We start from the raw sequence: 17,931 nt of genomic DNA, 5'->3' as shown, positions 1-17,931 counted from the left end.
ACAGGTCAAGGACTCTCAATGATACTCTGGCAGGTTCCAGAAGATCCTGAGAACTCAAGGGTAACACCCACCAAACGGGATCCAAGAAAGGGGCAGAAACTCAGGATTGCAGAACACCTGGAGGGAGGCAGGTATGTGTCAAGAATCCCCAGGCTCCCACCCACTTGGCTCTGGGCCAAGTCCTGTCTTTTTAGAACAAAGACACTTCAGGGGGTCAGAAATACTTGAGGAAGACCTAGCATGAGGAGGCCTGGGAAGTCTGTACTGGCTCTCCCTGTGGAAGCCATTAGATATTCAGCACTTCATTTGTTTCCAGTTCTTGTATGAGTGCAGCCCCAGGCTGTGGGGTGAAAGGCTCCTCTCTGACGTAATCAGGAAGCAGCTGCAAAATTAAGGAATCCCTCATGACATCATAAAAAGGGTCGATGGTTTACTGGGGAAAGTATAAAAATTAATTACATATTCCCACATGACTCCCTTCCCCTAAATCTGTACACACTCCCTCCCACCTCCACACATTTTCTCATCAACAACATCCAGAAGCCACCTCAATGAACAGGGTACAAAAGACCCCACAAAACCTAGAACGAGAAAATTCTTTGATGTACTCACTGTCTGCCCCATGTATTTGGAACTTAACAAGCAATACCCTGTCCTGGAATTTTTATACATATAGCATGTTTTCCCCAACTAAATGATAAGTCCTTTGAGGGCAAGAGCTATGTTAAGACTTCACATCCTTGAAAATTAGCACTATGAAGAGGTTCAAGAAATGTTTGCTACTCATAACAGTAGGCACACTTGCCTCTCTCACTTGTGGATCTTTAATATGAATGACATGAGTCCACTGTAGCCAGAAGTAATAACTAAGACATATTGAGACCTGTGTTAGGCACAGAGCATTTACATATATTATCGCAAAGCTTTACAAAAGATTTGCACAGGAGGAATTAATATTATTTTTCCTTTTGGACATTTGAAGAAATAGGCTTGGAGAGGTTAAATGACTTGCCCAGGGACACAAAGCTAGTAAGTGTCAGAGCTGGGATTTGACTCCAAGTCTGTGTGTTCTTATGCCCACATTTCCATACTTGGTTTTTAAATGACTGTGACTAAATCTTCACACTCCAACTGCTCCTCTCTCCTTTGTGAACATGAAAACCTCATAATATCCAACCATAGTTCTGCACAAAAACCCCTGAGATGACAATTATGTGGAAACCAAAATGAAAAACACCATACTATTTACAATAGTGCCAAAGAAAATGAAATACTTAGGTATAAGTCTAACAAAATATGTACAGGATTTCTATGCTAAAAATCACAAAATGCTGATAAAAGGAACCAAAGATAATTTAAATAACTGGGGAGATTTACCATGTTCATGGATTGAAAGACTCAACATTGTAGAGATGTCAATTGTCCCTGATACAGTTTGGATATCTGGCCCCTCCAATCTCATGCTGAAATTTGATCCCCAGTGTTGGAGGTGAGGCCTGGTAAGAGGTGTCTGGGTCATGAGGTGGTCACCTCATGAATGACTTGGTCCTCTTCCCAAGATAATGAGTGAGTTCTTGCTTTATTTGTTCACAGGAGGGCTGGCTGTTTAAAGGAGCCTAGTCTCTCCTCCTCCCTCTCTTGTCATATGACATACCTGCGCCCCTTCACCTTCCAGTTTGATTGGAAGCTCCCTGAAGCCCTCAGCAGAAGGAGATACTGGTGTGATGCTTCTTGTACAGCCTGCACAACCATGACCCAAATAAACCTCTTTTCTTTATAAATTATTCAGGCCCAGATATTTTATTTATAGCAATGCCGACTCGTGTGAGGCGAGCGGAGCCGGAGACAAGACCAGAGGCCGAACTCGGGATCTGACAAGATGGCCGGGCTGCCCCAAAGGATCATCAAGGAAACCCAGCATTTGCTGGCGGAACCCGTTCCTGGCATTAAAGCAGAACCAGATGAGAGCAACGCCCGTTATTTTCATGTGGTCATTGCTGGCCCCCAGGATTCCCCCTTTGAGGGAGGGACTTTTAAACTTGAACTATTCCTTCCAGAAGAATACCCAATGGCAGCTCCTAAAGTACGTTTCATGACCAAAATTTATCATCCTAATGTAGACAAGTTGGGAAGAATATGTTTAGATATTTTGAAAGATAAATGGTCCCCAGCACTGCAGATCCGCACAGTTCTGCTATCAATCCAGGCTTTGTTAAGTGCTCCCAATCCAGATGATCCGTTAGCAAATGATGTAGCGGAGCAGTGGAAGACCAACGAAGCCCAAGCCATAGAAACAGCTAGAGCATGGACTAGGCTATATGCCATGAATAATATTTAAATCGATCCGATCATCAAGTATAGCAATGCCAAACAGACTAACAGATCTAATAGATCTATAGGTTTAATACAACTGCTATCAAAATCTCGGGAAGGTTTTATGTAGACAGAGACAAACATATTCTCAAGTTTATATGGAAAGGCAAAGGATCCAGAATAGCTCGATTTTGAAAAAGAAGAATAAAGTGGGAGGAATCATTCTTCCTGATGTTAAGTCACAGAAGGAAAGATAGCCTTTTCAACAAAGATGCTGAAAAAATTAGACTCCATATGCAAAAAAAAGAAAAAAAAATGAGCCTTGACATAAGTTCCACACTTTATATAAAAATTACCTCATAATAGATCAAAGACTTAGATATAAAACATCAGACCATAAAAAAGAAGAAAATCTTCAAGACCTAGAACTAAGTGAATAGTTCTAAGATTTAATGCCAAAGCACAACTCATAAAAGGAAAAATTGATAATATTAGACTTCATAAAAATTAAAAACTTTTGGTGGGGCACAGTGGCTCATGCCTGTAATCCTAGCACTCTGGGAGGCTGAGGTGGGAGCATCTCTTGAGGTCAGGAATTAGAGACCAGCCTGAGCAAGAGTGAGACCCCGTTTCTACTAAAAATAGAAAAAATTAGCCAGGCATGGTGGTACATGCCTGTAGTCCCAGCTACTTGGGAGGCTGAGGCATGAGGATCTTTGGAGCCAGGAGTTTGAGGTAGCTGTGAGCTAGGTTGACACCACAGCACTATAGCCCAGGCAACAGAGCGAGACTCTGTCTCAATCAATCAATCAATCAATAAATAAAAACAAAAACTTCTGCTCTGCCAAAGACCCTAGAAGAGGATGAAAAGGCAAATTAAAGACTAGGGAAATACATTTGCAAAATACATATCTACCAAAGAACTAGCATCTAAACTATACAAAAGAGCCCTCAAAATTTAACAGTAAGAAAATAAAACAATATATTTAGAAAATAGGCAAAAGACATGAACAGACATTTCACCAAAGAAGATATAAAAATGGAAAATAAGCACAAGAAAAGATGTTCAATATCATTAGTCATTAGGGAAACATAAATTAAAACTAAAACGAGATATCACTGCACATCTAACAGAATGGCTAAAATAAAAAATAGTAACACCACCAAATGTTATTAGCAAGGATACAGGGAAACTGGATCACACATATATTGCTGATAGGAATGTAAAATAGTACAGTCACTCTAGAAAACAGTTTGGCAGTTTCTTCCAAAAGTAAAAATGCTTATGATATGACCTAGCAATTGAAATCTTGTACTTTATCCCAGAGAAATGAAAACTTAGGTTTGGATGAAAACCTGTACATAACTGTTCACTGTAGCTTTATTCATAATAGCTCCAAACTAGAAACAACCCAATGTCCTTCTGTGGGTGAATAGTTAAAGGAACTGCGTAACATCCATACCAGGGAACATTACTGAGCAATAAAAAGGAATGAACAACTGATATGTGAAATAAGTTGAATAAACCTCTAAGGAATTATGTTTAGTGAAAAAGCTATTGTATGATCCCATTTATATAATATTCTTGAAATAATATAATTATACAGATGGAAAACAGATTAGTGGGAGTGGAAGAGGCTATGAATGAATCTAAAGGGTACCACGAGGGAGACTTGTAGTGATGGAATAATTCTGCATCTTGACTGTGTTAATAGTTACATGAAGCTACATGTGTGACAAAACTGTAGAGAACTACTCACACACCCACATACGCAAGTCCATGTATAACTGGTGAAATCTGAATAAAGGCAGTGGATTGTACCAATGTCAATTTCATGATGTTGATATGTACTGAAGTTATGCAAGATGCTAACATTGGGGAAGGAGGGGTGAAGGGTACATAGGACCTCTCTGTACATTTTTAAAACAACTTCCTGTGAATCTATAACTGATACAAAATAAAACGTTTAAAACAAGTAAACCAAAACAGAAAGGTAAAAAAAAAAAAAAAAAAAGATCTGACATAGGATTCCAGAAACTTCTCTCTTTTACATAGAAAAGGGTTACTTAATACTTTTTCGGGATACTTTCTCAATTAACAGTAGCTGACTACCCTGTACAGACACTGTAGCCCCTTGTCTACATCTTGTGCTGCCTGGCCTGAGCTGCTAGAGATGCCTAGCTGTGGGGCTCCTTATCTGGCCTGAATAAGAAAGTGCCTGAGGCAACTAAAAAGAAAATAAGAAAAAAGAGAGTTCACTGAAGACAGAAGTTCTATTTAAAGAATAAGGAGTAAAGCAAGAGAACTTCATCACCAAGGCTATGACTCCTTGGGTCAGTAAAATCTACATCAAACAGCACAAAGTAAAGGTGATGAGAAAACGAAGAAAGATGACAAAAAGAATGAACTGCAGAAGCTAAGTGAGCTGTTTAAACATGTTCTTGCTTCTCAAAAAATAAAGGTACAAATCTCACACCAATGGTATGTGTATTCTTCAAGCAAGGGCAGTCATGGGAAAGAAGATGCTTCAAACATGAGCCTTAGCACTGTTTCTTTCATCAATGAAACTCCTTATGCATTTTCAGTGTTGCTCTGGACCACTAATCAGATGGATATTAAGATCTATTTTTTTATGGGGCAGCATCAACTGCAACACTCTGTTAAACTGCCCCTTTGCCAGTATATTTGTAAATAAAGACCAACCCTAATGAAAAAGTAGGGGACTTCATCAAAATAAAAATGTTTGCTTTGCAAAAGACAAAAATGAAAAGATAAGTCACACAAAATTTTCTCATTGGGAGAAAATATTTGTAAAACATATCTGACAAAGGAATCATACCTAGAGTCTACAAAGAACTCTTTCAACTTAATAAGAAAAACAAAAAATTGGGCAAAGATGATGTATGGGTAGCAAATAAGTACATGAAAAGATGCTCAACATCATTAATCATTAGGGAAAGGCAAATTAAAACCATATATGTTAATATAACTCCACGCCCAACAAGATGTCTATAACCAAAAGGATGGACAATTATAAGTGTTGTCAAGGATGTGGAGTAACTGAAATTCTCCCACACTGCTTTGAGAATGTAAAATAATACAACCACTTTGGAAAACAGTTGGGCAGTTTCTTAAAAAGTTAACATACCCACTTACCAAAAGATCCAGTTCTATTACTCCCAGGTGTTTACCCAAGAGAAATGAGAGCATACGTCCATGTGAAGACCTATACTTGAATGTTCATAGGAGTTTATTCACAACAGCCAAAAACTGGAAAAAAACCCAAATATCCATCAGCAAGTGAATGGATAAACAAACTGTGGTATATCCATACAACAAAGACTACTCAACATTAAAAAGGAACAAACTATGGAATCAAGTCACAGCATGGATGAAAGTCAAAAACATTACGCAAAGTAAAGAGTACTGTCGAATTCCATTCACATAAAATTCTGAAGATGTAAACAAATCTACAGTGACAGAAAGCAAATCAGTGGTTGCCTGGGCATGGGAGGAGAGGCTTAGGGAAGAAAGGATTACAAAGGGAAACAAGGAAACTCAGTGGTGAAGGGTATGTTCACTATCTTGATTGTGGTGCTACTTTCACAAATGTATACACATCACAAAATTCATAAAATTACACATTTTAAATATATGAAGTCTAAAATACATCAATATACTTTACTAAAACTGTTAAAAATATTTTTAATGCAGAAATTACATTTTGAAGGACATAAGTCTGACCCTTCACTTCATATGTTAATATTAATAAGAGTTCATAACTAGAAGAGGCTGACTTGATAAAAGAAAATTAAGTATCTACTGAGTGCCTAGTATGTAACAAGGCCGTGGGCAAGATCTTTTGCATGTGTTATCTAATTTAACACTCAGAAAAACCCTGTAAACTGGCACTGATAACCCTACTTTATATACAAGGAAACCAAACCTAAGAGATGGTAAATAAACTTTCTTCATCAAGGTCACACAGGCCAGGCGCAGTGGCTCACACCTATAATCCTAGCACTCTGGGAGGCCAAGGCGGGCGGATCACCCAAAGTCAGGAGTTCGAAACCAGCCTGAGCAAGAGTGAGACCCCGTCTCTACTATAGAAAGAAATTAATTGGCCAACTAAAAACATATATATATAAAAAATTAGCCAGGCATGGTGCCACATGCCTCTAGTCCCAGCTACTTGGGAGGCTGAGGCAGGAGGATCGCTTGAGCCCAGGAGTTTGAGGTTGCTGTGAGCTAGGCTGATGCCACGGCACTCTAGCCCAGGCAACAAAGTGAGACTCTGTCTCCAAAAAAAAAAAAAAAAAAAAGGTCATACAGCTGGTAAGTGGCTGAGTGGGAAATTCAAAACCTCAATCAGGTTGATTCCAAAGCTCTTTACAGCATTTCAACACAACTGCTACCTTCTGAAGGTGAGAAAATGATATCCAGAAGTGCTAGGCCCTCTCTAGAGGACAGCTTGGCTTTCCTTCCTCCTTTATGGGCTGCTCTAGGGCCAAGAAATGTCCTGGGGGCTCTATCACTACTTCTTGGCAAGATGGACAACAAACCATCTCTACAAGGAAAAATGAAAACACTTCTAAATGAGTACTTAAGTTTTTCCAGGAAATACCTATGCAATTTTAGAAATGGTACTCCTATAGATTTACTGGAAAATAAGTAAATAAACAAAGTGCCAGTCAAAACACACTTTGGCAATTTCCACCTTAGTTGTGTCTCTGGATTGATATTTTTGTCACTCAGTTCCTGCCTGATTCCAGGGTTATTCAAATACACATCGTCTCTTGGGCAGGCAGAGCTACTGCCAGCAGAATGGCATGCTGGCCCTGGAAGCCCCTTAGTAATGGGGCCCAGGAGAACAGGGCCTGCCATTCCAGCATCTCATTTGGAAGAGATATAGATAGATCTTGCAGGACAGAGTTTCTGCTTCTACTCTGCTTGCCAGAGGTTTTTGGGAAGCTTGCTTCTCTCCCAATATTTAAGGGAAGCAAAGGAGGAGTAGAAATGAACGGTAGCTCTTTAATTATATTAGATAGGTAAGATCCTATGTAATTCCATACAGCAGATCTGGAGTGTCTTATATCGTAAGTTATTTAAGGTTGTGGAGGAGAAGAGATGTGAAAGAGGCTTCCTGAGAGGCACACCCCTTAGCTAATTTAGAGGAACTTTTCCTGCAACAGTGAGAAGGAATAAATACTGCTATACCACTTTTGATAGAGCAGGGAGAGATTTCACAGCTGATTCAGACAAACAATTTGAAACCCACCTCTGTTTGGCCAAAAGCTTCAGAAGCACTTTTGGCCAAAAATAAAGCAAATCTGACATGGGCAGGGCAAAGAGGTACCTAGAATGGAAAGGATCTCTTGGAGGTCTTCTGAGAAGTTAGCTCTTTCAGGAGGCTTCCAGAATGGAAAGAAGATTGGAGCCATCAAACAAACTCTGTGGGTCAGTACTGAAAAATGAGATTAATGATAAGACATAATTCTTTGGTAGATTCCTTGTGAATATACAGATCTGCACATTCACCGGGCTCTGTTCCAGCAACTCACCCTAAAATGTTCCCCAAAGCCTTACAATCTGAGATCGATGCCCAAAGTAGATGAAGTAATGACTTTGTCCAACTCCACACACTGTGGTGCATCTAGTTTTAAAGTAGAAAAGAGGTAGGCAGAATAAAAGCTAAGCAAAGCAATTATGCCAAGGGAGAAAGTGAGAAAGGCAGCACTCAATGAATGTGACTAGAAACCCAATGAGGGACTAGCTAGTCCTCTGACCTAGAAGCTTTAGAATGCACACTCCCTTTAATAATAGCCCTTCCAAATTTGTATTTGGTTGGCTGACTGGTCAACTTGTCAACAGTACTTACTGCAATCTATATACCTTATTTGCAACTTATATATATTTAATTTTAAACTAGATTAAATTTTGTTTATATTCATTCTTTTATACCTAATTTCATAAAAGATTTGTGACATCTTACAGCAAAATCACATACAATGAAATAATATTAAAGTAGATTAGAAAATCAGGACCAAGAAAAAGAAAAAAATGTCAATCACATGGGTTAATGGTCTAAGAAGAATGGACTTAAGGCTGAGTGTGGTGGCTCATGTCTGTAATCCTAGCATCCTGGGAGGCTGAAGAGGGAGGATCACTTGAGTTCAGGAGTTCAAGACTAACCCAAGTGACAGTGAGACCCTATCTCTACTAAAAATAGAAAAAATTAGCTGGGTGGGATGGTGTGCACCTGTAGTCCTAGCTCCTCAGGAGGCTGAGACAGGAGAATCACTTGAGCCCAGGAGTTTGAGGTTGCTGTGAGCTAGGCTGATGCCACAGCACTCTAGCCCCAAGCAACAGAGTAAGACTCGGTCTCCAAAAAAAAAAACAACAAAAAACCATGGACTTAAAATTTGCCTGATTTTTCCAGCAGTCAAAGCAAGAAATGAAACACCAACAATTGTATAGTTGTCATTATTAGATATCAGTATATACTTATCCTGATATACTTATATCAGGATACCTCAGTAAGAACAAATCTTTTCTCAACACTGAGTTCTAAAATAATTTTGTTTTTTAAAGAGATAGGGTCTCACTCTGTTGCCCAGGCTGCAATACAGTGGCAAGATCATAGCTCACTGCATCCTCCAACTCCTAGACTCAACTGAGCCTTCTGCCTTAGCCTCCCAAGTAGCTGGGACTATAGGTGTGCACCACTATACTCAGCTAATTTTTTTCATTTTTCTTTTTTAGAGATAGGGTTGCACTATGTTGCCCAGACTGGTCTTGAACTCCTGGCCTCAAGTGATCCTCCTGCCTCAACCTCCCGAGTTTCTGGGATTACAGGAGCAAACCACCATACCGGGCTCTAAAAAAATTTTTTTTAACATGGACTCTATGTAAGGGATACTGTGTGGGAAAAAATGAACAAGAACCTTGAAAAGATTTTTTAACACACATGGTCTTTTACTACATATTGTTAAAATATAACTAAGAAATATTATCCTAAAGTTATATGTATGATGAGATAAAATATGTATCAAAATCTAAAAATATTTTTCAAAAACATATCTATAGGAATATGTTCTATACTGACAGATATATTGTGCTTTAAGATCTATAAAACTACCTTAAAATAACACTAAATCAGGGAATGATAATTCTTACTTCAAAATTATCCATGAAAGGTTTCTTTAAGCAGAGAGATCCCTGATACCTAATACATTTGTTTACCCAACATTGCATATGTGGCAGAGACTAAGAGTCACCGAAACCCAAGTCAGTGCTATATGCAGTTGATGACAGAAGAGCAATCAAGAATGAAGACTGAAAAATTCTACAACCTTAAAGAAAAACCCTAAATGAGAAAGTGACATACACTAGAAAAGATTCTTGTTTTAAAAAGACCAAATGAATCTGTGCGTGGTGGCTCATACAATCCCAGCACTTTGGGAGGCCAAGGCAGGAGGATTGCTCGAGGCCAGAGTTTGAGCCCAGCATGAGTGACATAGTGAGACCCCACTTCTATGAAAAATGTTTTTAAAAAAATTAGTCAGGCATGGTGGCGTGCACCTGTAGTCCCAGCTACTTGGGTGGGTGAGGCAGGAGGATTGCTTGAGCCTAGGAGTTCGAGGCTGCAACGATCTACGATTGTGCCATTTCACTCCACCTTGGGTGACAAAGTGAGAATGCATTTCTTAAAAAAACAAACAAAAGGGGGGGGGGCAAAAAAAAAAACAAACAAACAAAAGACCAAATGATATATTAAAATATACATGCAATTAAATAAATATATATAAACATAAACACAGATGTATGCATATGAAAGAGGATTGTTTAGACTGTTAAAATCAACTTACGCACATTTTGGAAATATTTCTAAAACAAAAGTATAATAGCATGTTATAAAGCAAGGGGATTTAAAAGCTAAATTTATATTTGAACACTGGTACAGAGAACAAAGCTCTATAATTCTGGGATTAGCACCCCCTGCCAAACAGTTGAACTGGTTCACCTTTATTTTCTTGGTGAGATTCCTTCTATTTAGAGGACAGAACTGATCTGCTTGTGTCTGGTTCAAAAGACCTACCAGGTTTACTTATTAGCAGTGCTTTGCTTCTTAAAAAGGGTCCCACATCAAAAGAGGTAAATGATCATAGTCAAGAAGAAACAAAATAGCGAACCTACCCCCATGTCCCTGAATGGCCATTCTCCCGCCCCCACTCTCCAAAATTTACTTCTTTCCTCTCCCTTATCTAAGTCCCTCCTTCAAGATATAGCATATATTAAACCTGTGTTGTAGTGCCTGATAGACCTCCTTCCTCCAGACTCAAAGCATTTCTATCCATAACATTCACTGGGCACAGGGGCTCAAAATTGCTCTAGCACAGTATTTACAGTCCATCAAACTTCCCCCACTAGACTAGAAATCTCAATAGCACAGATTCCAGTAAATCCCAAGCACTTACTGTAGTGCCTGGTCATTGGAACTCATCTGTTCTAAGTGGTACTTCCCATAGTGCTGGACCAATTCATTTCTTTACTCACAAAGCCAGCATTTACTAAGCAGCTACTACATGTAAGGTCCTGTGCTAAGCATTTAGTTTTCAAAGATGAATTAAACACAAATTGGACCCTCCAGGAGCTGCCAGCACTCCCAGTAGCTGGAGGAGTGAGTGCTTTAGTCCTAGAGGGGATCTGGGCAGTGCACCAAATCATCTCCTACCCACTGAAAAGGTTCCTCTCATGCACAATATTTCTGTTGGTGGTATCAGTGTCCATAAACTCAGGCTATCTTGGCCTCACTATTTCTAAGTTAAGGTATAATTTACATAAAACGATGCATAGATATTAATTGTTCAGTTTGATGAATTTTGGCAAATGCCAACCCCATATTTATTCTTTTTTTCTTCTTTACCCTATGTATTATGAATGTTTGAAAATAATAAGAAATGTTTTGGAATAGCTTAAACAAGAAAGGAAATGTATTACAAGGAACTTGAATACAAGGATATGCTCAGGCCTGCAGAAGGAAATGGAACCAGGAAAGCCTTTTTCTTCATCTCTCCTTCTTTCTGCATACTGCCTGTCCCTCCTGGCCTGAAACAATCCCTCTCACCTCAGTCTCCTGAGTAGCTAGATTATAGGTACACACCACTGTGCCCAGCTATGGATGAGTTCATTTTTAATACATTTGAGATTCCAGGTGAAAATAAACAAGAAGTCAGAAATGTGTGCTTAAAGCTCAAGAAAAAGATCAGGACAGTAAGGGGATCCACAGAGAGCTGATAGTTGAAACCAAGAGATTTTACAATATACTGATGGGGAAAGAGAAAGAGGATAATATCTTTAGTAAATGGCTGATATTTAGGATGCTACATGAGAAAGAGAAGACCCAAGAAACAGGGAGAGAGGAAGAACAAAGAGAACATACAGAAAGCATTTCTGGAAAGTCTGCAGCCAACACAGGCAAACACTTAAAAAAAAAAAAAAAGAAGGCTAAGAATGAGACACATAACTGACGCTTAACAAACTCTTATAAACTGAGTTGAGTGGGACACATGACCTGCAGGATGCTTGGCTTTCATAGGGTTGTCTCTGGCAGCTTCTGTCCTATGAAAGCAGGCAAAGAACCTATCTCAATGCCCTGGAGCAGAACCCACCACTGTCTGTCTGGTTAGCAGAGAAAAGCTGAAATGGTGTAGTACAAAAATCAAAGTAAGGCTGGGCGTGGTCACTCAACACCTATAATCCTAGCATTCTGGGAGGCCAAGGTAGGAGGATTGTTTGAGCTCAGGAGTTCGAGATCAGCCTGAGCAAGAGCAAGACCCCATCTCGATTAGCTAAAAATAGAAAGAAATTAGCTGGACAATTAAAAATATATAGAAAAAATTAGCTGGACATGGTGGCACACACGCCTGTAGTTCCAGCTACTTGGGAGTCTGAGGCAGAAGGATTGCCTGAGCCCAGAAGTTTGAGGTTGCTGTGAGCTAGGCTGACCCCACACCACTCTAGCCCAGGCAACAGAGTAAGACTGTGTCTCAAAAAAAAAAAAAATCAAATTGAGTCGTGAGACAAGACACAGTTCAGCTTTTTGAACAATTTGGAAGAAACCTCTCTCTGAAAGGCTTCCTTCAATAGCATTCCCAAAGACATCCTTAACAAACATTGGGATTTTTGAGGTTCACTGTCCTCACCTACCAAATTCGGACCTCAATCAAACCCACAACTTTCAAATATTACAGATAGAACTGATTCTAATACATTTTTTTTTTGTACCAGACCATAAGGTATAAAAGGGAGAAGTGAGGTAACAATAGCAACATTATCCCTGCTTTGAATGCAAATGAATGAACTCTTCTTAGCCATGGCACCCTAAAGAAAATAACAAACCAGACAAATACATGTAATCTGACCTCTAGTCCTGGCTGGAGTGAACAGAAACAATATACCTTCTATGAAGAGAAGAAATTTACTCTCTGTTCCTGTGCTCAACACAGCTATGCAACGTTCTTTACTGACTTTCCCTGTTTCCCTCTGGGCGTGGCTGGGGATTCCCCACATCCATGTCTCTTGCCCCAACAACTCTTCCTGCCCAAGCTACAATCAAAGGCCAAGGCACAAAAGCATCACAGGCTCCCCAACAGCCAATGTGGCTATATTTCCCACAGAGATCTGAAACTTGTTGGAGTTCCAAAATTCAGTACCAATTTCAAATCTGATCAGCATCTCTGAAAGTCACAGTTACCATACAGCTGAATAAAATATTTTTTCATAAATTTAACGCCAGCGTGTCTGTGTTTGGAAACTTTGAAAATACATGTTGTATGGTTTACTGCACTGGAAAAGGTGCCAACAGAGTTTCAAAGGAAGGGAAGTGTATAACTGTTTCCTTTCAAATGCATTTTCCAATGGGATCCATTCAGGGGAAAGGCTGGAACTAACTAAAACATTATTAAAAACTGTTATGGAAAGAGACAGGGATATGGAAAAAGATAGACCCAAAAAGTGAAATACATAACCAAGAGTGAGACAGACATACAAGGAGAAAGAAAGGGGATCTGGGCAGAGAGACAGGTTGGATAGGGAAATGGGGTGAGATGAAGTTTTGTCTGGCAGTCACTATTCGTGGTTTCATATTGTTGCAGATCAATCGATCAGGACTGCAGCGCTGCTGGCCCAGTGGCACAAGACAAACCACAGAGTTGGCTTCAAGTTCAGCACTTGCGAACTGCTGACCTTCAGTTTTCAAACCAAAAATATTCTTTGGGAAACAGTAATACCAGGTTCAGTCCAACCAACCAAGCAAAAACAAGAACTACGAACCTAAAGTAACACCCTATTCAGTTACATCAGGCACCAACCCTACACAGGCATCAACCAGGAAGTCTGCAAACCTGAAACCACACCCTGCCAAACTAGCTCCAGGTTCTGACTCAACCAACTAGGCAAGGATAACCAGAAATGCTAGAACAAGTGCCATGGTGTTCCAAAGTTGGCTTAACCAGGACCTACTCAAGCAGGAAGGCCAGTCCTTGCTCAGAGCCAGAAATACAGCGATTCTTTCTGAGGTCACATGTGCGTGACTCCAGTGGAATCTGCATGAGATGCTCAGGGCAGGGTTTGGCACTGCCTCACAGAGTCATTACATTTCTAGACAAAGAATTAACAGTTTGTAGGGAGTGGGATTTTTGTTTGTTTGTTTGATTGATTGATTGTTTCTTGCTAAAGTCATCTAAGGTAGCGTGATGCTAAAATTTGTTGCCTAAACAGGGATACTTCTGAGAGTGAAAGGGTGCGCAAATCACTTTAGCCTAAGCCATAGTATCTTATCTCTTCCCTGAGTCAGTATTATAAAATTTTAGCTCACAAGAATCTTTTTTAAAAGGCAAAACCGCCTGATTAGCACCAAAGCACTTTCTTTTTGAGCTCCTCCAATGGAGAGATAAACAAATCAATTAAGTTAACTACAAAAACTAACAAGAAAGCTTGAGCTGACAATCAGGATTCTGGAGGAGCTCAAAATTCCAGGCATCAGCTTCAGGGGAAAAGGGAAATGTGCCACAGATGGAGCTGTTGGGGCGACCCACCAGGTCTCTGAGTGCTGGGCCCTGATGCCTCAGCCAGCTTCAAACAGCAGAGTGTAGGGCGGGAAGACCTTGGTGCGAGTTTGCTGAGTTACAGGCCATCATTCTTGAGGGTGTAATAACCATGGGCTGTAGCACACATGTTGAGGGATGAGGGAAAAAAATAAACAGAGAGACAAAAGAATGAAGATGCACTGCCAATTTCAATTGTGCAGCTTTTATTTTTAAATGCTTATCAAGCTGAGAGAGAGCAGAGTTCTTGGAAAACAAGGTTTCCTTTTTTCCAATGCCAGCGTAAAACACCCTCAAGGACGGGCACTGCACAGACTGTAACAACAAGGAACGTGGCTCTGCATCCTCCCAGCAACACAGTCCACCACGGGTCCCACGCTGCTCTGATTTCGGCTCAGCCGAGAACTCAAAATAACAGGCCCACTGCCTCTGGTAAAAACTTCTCTTTTAAATTTTTTATTAATCTCCAAACTGGCTGTGTTAGAATTATAGCCCATTACCCACCAACTCTCTTCACTAATAAAATAAATTTGTAAAAGGCCTAATTACTACTTTTACTGAGCTACACTGCTTGGGGATCAAGTTCAGGAAGCTGAGGGCTCAACCAGTTGTCAGCTAGGGGATGATGGGGAGGGGATGGGGAACCTAGAGTCACTAGCAGGAACATAAGGTCCAGTGACAAGCCTCAGAGCCCATGCCCCCAAAGAAACAAAAGGTCACTAACCCTGTTTTTTTGTCCTGAACAGCTCCATAAGGATGCATGCCATCATGGCACTTTGGGAGGCCTGTCACGAGTTACACAGGCCTATGCTGCCCACGCCCCAGCTCAGCAGAAAAAAAGCACTGCAGTCCAAGACAGATGGATCCTGCCTGGACTCTCAGCAGAGCCTGGAGAGTCTGACCAGTAAGGAAACAACTAATCTTCCCACCTACTCCACTCTATCCCCCATCCCAATCCAGGCCCCCAAAGAGGAAAAACAAACAATAATAAAAGCAGGCAACTGCACAAGAGCTGTATCAGGAAGGCGAGACGACTACAACTTTTGGCTGTGCCCCGCATCACATCCTAAAACACTGATTACAAAGCTGGAAATGTTACTCATATGCTAAGCCACTCAGCCACTCACCCAGGGCTGGTGCTGAGAAATCTGACTAGAAACCAGTAGTCAACTCTGACACACTCATTTATTATGAAAGGTGTATATTAAACAAACTAGTCCAATCCTTACACAAAAAGTAAGGGCAAGACGTGACTGTCATTCTTAATTGTCCATGCAGAATCCTCCTAGGCAAATCTCATGTGTCTCTTGGACTTTGATAAACATTATTTCTCCTCCAGAGAACATGAAAAATCAACCATTGCCAAAGTATCTCTCTTGTAAAGAAACCTGATCAAAAAACCTGCTATGGCAGGTGAGTTAAACCTGTGGAGGACACCCCTTTGGGGGATGATCAGATTGGAACGTAATATTTCACTGAAGCAGAGGGGTGTGCAGTTACTTTTTGCATGCCACGCATCTAGCCCTAAAGAACTGAGACATCTTCTCAAAGGGAAAAACATGGCAGCAAATGCAGTGATACCAAAGCCACAACCCCGTGGGCCCCTTGAGCCTCTCAAACTAAGCTGCCAGCTAGGGAGCTAACACTAGCTTTGGATAAAATACAGCTCTGGTAGAGTAATTAATTTTTTTCTTAACTAGGATTACATTAATTTTCAAGGACTAATGGAGTCCAGCTGTAATATGAAGAGTGGCTGCTGATATACAAAGGCACTTGTGCGTACAACATTATAAACACACACACACACACACAGACCTATAAAAAAGATCCACTATAACAGGATATTTTTAGTTTCTACAATGCTGCACTAAAAATACAGCCCCGGCTGATACATCATGGCAGAACTATTCTCTCTCTGTCCCTTCAGGAACAGTTTAAAACATTTATTTTTGTTTCCTTTTGCGATGGTCAGAGTAGAGAGAGAAAATAGCAACTCATTGATAAGAGGAAACGAGAGAGACATGAAAAATTGAAAACTACCTAAAAACTCATGGAGAGGTTTATTTTATTAGTTCTTAATAAATATCTTGCAGATTTCCTCAGGAAATACACCAGATCACATGTAAAATAGTTTGATACTGATGTCAACTGCATCAACATATGAAGTCTATTAGGGTGAAGCCACAGCAGGGTGATCAGCGTGCTGAAAAACTCCACAGTACTTTGGGGGGGGGGTATCTCACGGCCTTCCAAATTCTTCGAGAGGTAAAAAAGTCAGCCAAGACGCAGAGAGAGAGAAAGAGAGAAAAAAAGATCCCACATCCTGCTTTCAGCTGCCAGCAATGTGAAGTGCCCAGAGATTAATTCTACGTCTGGCCTGGAAATGTGACTTTAAAGCATGAGGGAGGGGAGTAGGGGGGGCGGTGAGGAGGAAAGAGGAAAGAGAAGGGCAGGCTAACTGAGGCTGGCAGCAGGCCACTAACCCCCTCCCAAGCCATGTTTCAATGTAGACAGAAGTAAACCCCAATAGACAGCAGCGCCTCAGCCTGCCAGGACCTTACACCAGCTGCGGCGCATCTCGCTTTCTCCACTCAGCCCCAAGTGCAGATGTTCCCTACAGCATCACTTCCGCTAGACTTTCTTTTAAAGAAATAGCACACATGTGGTGGTATTTCCACCCCTTCCCAACAGGGCTCTTTGGCTTAAGGGGCCTCAAGCAAGCAAGGTGGAAACTCTGATAGCAGGTTCCACTAAAGCTAAATGAGCTGTTCCAGTCTCCCTTGGAATGAGCTCAAGAGCACTAGTTAATTATTAGGAATGTCTTTATAAATTTGGCTTTCTATTGCCTTCAGAAAGAGGGGTCCCCATAGTTTGTGGCTAAGAAAAAAAGCTGAAGATTTTTTTTTTTTTTTTTGAGACAGAGTCTGACTCTGTTGCTCAGGCTAGAGTGCTGTGGCATCAGCCTAGCTCACAGCAACCTCAAACTCCTGGGCTCAAGCAATCCTTCTGCCTCAGCCTCTCAAGTAGCTGGGACTACAGGTATGCACCACCGTGCCCAGCTAGTTTTTTCTATATATTTTTAGTTGGCCAATTAATTTCTTTCTATTTTTAGTAGAGATGGTGTCTCGCTCCTGCTCAGGCTGGTCTCGAACTCCTGACCTTGAGCAATCCTTCCACCTCAACCTCCCAGAGTGCTAGGATTACAGGTGTGAGCCACCGCACCCGGCCTAGGCTAAAGATTTTAATCCTGGTTTCTCAAAGCAGTCTACTGGAGCTTTACTATCTCAAAGGGATTCTGATGACTTTATCATCATGGAAGTCATAAAGAATTTTTTTTTTTTAAGATGGGGTCTTGCTCTGTCACCCAGGCTGGAGTAGGCCCAATCATAGCTCACTGAACCTCAAATGCCTGGGCTCAAGGAATCCTCCTGCTTTGGCTCCTGAGTAGTTGGGACTATAGGTGCATATTTACACCTGGCTAATTTTAATTTTTTATAGAGACAGGGTCTC

The 17,931-nt window shown here is 40.7% G+C and overlaps 1 protein-coding gene and 1 pseudogene across 3 annotated transcripts in view; one reads left to right on the top strand and one right to left on the bottom strand.

Annotated features, from left to right (window-relative positions):
• Positions 1 to 17,931, bottom strand: part of SMG6 (SMG6 nonsense mediated mRNA decay factor) — a 221,692-nt gene that overhangs the window by 129,092 nt on the left and 74,669 nt on the right. The window lies entirely within an intron of this gene.
• LOC105857926 (ubiquitin-conjugating enzyme E2 N pseudogene) lies at positions 1,831 to 2,351 on the top strand (annotated as a pseudogene).

This window comes from Microcebus murinus, chromosome 18, assembly GCF_040939455.1.
Source record: "Microcebus murinus isolate Inina chromosome 18, M.murinus_Inina_mat1.0, whole genome shotgun sequence".
In the NCBI taxonomy this organism is placed as follows: Eukaryota; Metazoa; Chordata; class Mammalia; order Primates; family Cheirogaleidae; genus Microcebus; species Microcebus murinus.
The sequence above is the reverse complement of the archived record's forward strand: the minus strand, read 5'-3'. Positions and strand labels throughout refer to the sequence as shown.